The sequence below is a fragment of the Mastigoproctus giganteus genome, chromosome 8, assembly GCF_048544385.1.
Source record: "Mastigoproctus giganteus isolate SK-2022 chromosome 8, ASM4854438v1, whole genome shotgun sequence".
Taxonomy (NCBI): domain Eukaryota; kingdom Metazoa; phylum Arthropoda; class Arachnida; order Uropygi; family Thelyphonidae; genus Mastigoproctus; species Mastigoproctus giganteus.
This window is the reverse complement of record NC_143582.1, coordinates 31,758,251-31,760,143: the sequence shown is the minus strand read 5'-3', so window position 1 is coordinate 31,760,143 and position 1,893 is coordinate 31,758,251. Positions and strand designations below refer to the sequence as shown.

General features: G+C 36.7%; 1 pseudogene; it reads right to left on the bottom strand.

Annotated features, from left to right (window-relative positions):
- Window positions 1-1,001: 1,001 nt before the first annotated feature.
- On the bottom strand, window positions 1,002-1,589 carry LOC150081421 (general transcription factor II-I repeat domain-containing protein 2 pseudogene; annotated as a pseudogene).
- Between the last annotated feature and the right edge of the window lie 304 nt (window positions 1,590-1,893).

The window sequence follows — 1,893 nt, the reverse complement described above, 5'->3', positions numbered from 1 at the left end:
ACAGTGTGTAAATAATAAATGCTTAAGCATACAGTACAGTAGTTACGCGTGCACTTTTATTATTTTTTGTTTTTAATGAGTAGATAAGTGAGGTCAAAAATTTAACCAGAATTTCCCATTTATAAAAAAAAAAACATATCCGGTTTACGTCGTTTCGATATGCCTTGCTGTTCCTATACCACTCCGGTTCAAACTAATATTATAGTTCCTCCCAGCATCTCTATAGCTGATTGGGCTCGCCCAATCCTAGCTCCAACACTAAAGTCATTCTCAACGCCAACTTCCAATCAACCCATCAACACACCAGTTACAATTACTCCAGACTCGTCTTCCACTTCGCAGCTAACCACAAATGCTAAAGATATAGATCAGGGGTGTTCGACCTTTTAGCTTCCCTGGGCCACATTGGAAGAAGACGAGTTGTTTTGGGCCACACATAAAATACACTAACACTAACGATAGCTGATGAGCAAAAAAACGTAGACTATATAGTTAACATATTTAAGTAATTTAAACGTCATTAATTCATGAATATGTTTATTATAAAAGTAAAAGACAAGACAGCAACATGAAATTAGTGAGATGTTTGACATTGTTTTTGAGACACTAATGCTTCGATATTTGGTTCGATGGAAGTAGTTGCAATTCTCACTGAGTTCTCAAGGTGCTCATCAGATATTTTGGTTCTAGTTTTATTATTTGTGTGCTTCATCCTTGAAAATAGCTGCTCACAAATGTAGGTGCTTCCAAATAGCGATGACATGAATAAGGCATGATTGTGAAGCGAGGGATATTTTTCTCTGGGAAGATATATCTTAGAGAGGCGCCTCCGTAGCCAGGTGGGCAGGAGCAGCAGTGCGTAGCACACGCTTCTTGATTAGAAAATTGGCAGGTAATATGTTTATGTCGACTGAAAATGGAGTCGCAAATATACCAAAAGATTGATGATTTTATCGAAAATCTTGAAACCTGTTCTCAAATTCCTGTATCAAATCGTAAAGCTAGGCTGCATATTTTTCGTTGTTCACAGGACCGTGTTTAGCCAACGTGTCGAAATGCATAAAATTGTTTGCCTTAATTTGATATTGCCATAGTTTCATTTCGAACTCTGTTATAGTTTGAAACATGGTATTGATCAGTTGGTTTTCACCTTGAAGACGCATGTTTAATTCATTTAAATGAGCGGTCAAGTCTACTAAAAATGCCAAATCTGTGAACCAGTTTTCATCGTCAAGTTCTGGCACAAATTTTGTTTTTGATTCCATAAACGACTTGATTTCATTTCGCAAATCATAAAATCTTTTCAACATTTTACCTCGACTTAACCATCTTACTTCCGAAAAGTAAACGATATTCCCATAGTCAGCATCCATAAATTTAAGGAATTCCTGGAATTGGCGATGATTCAATCCCTTGGCCCTTATGAAATTTACAGCCTTGATGACAATCTGCATGACGTTATCCGTCTTTAAAGCTTTTGCGCATAAATTTTCTTGTACTATGCAGTGATATTTCATCATACGTAAATTTTGGGAGGCAATTGCATCGTGTTCTATTAATTTTACAAGTCCATCTCTTTTACCTATCATCGCAGGGGCACCATCAGTAGATACCAGATATGTTCACAATGGACAAAAGAAAATCGCTTTAACGTATTTTTCACTGCTTCGTATAAATCCTTGATTTAGTTGTCTTTTAAGGGCACTAAAGAAGTCATTTCTTCAGTGCTATTATATTCGTCATCAATACCTCTAATAAAAATTGCCAATTGAGCTGTATTAGTAGCATCAATACTTTAGTCTGTCGCCAAAGCATAAAATTAGCAGCTCTACTCCCCAAACCTTTTTCGATAGATTTTCCCATTTCATCACTTCGCCTGGCTATAGTCTGGTG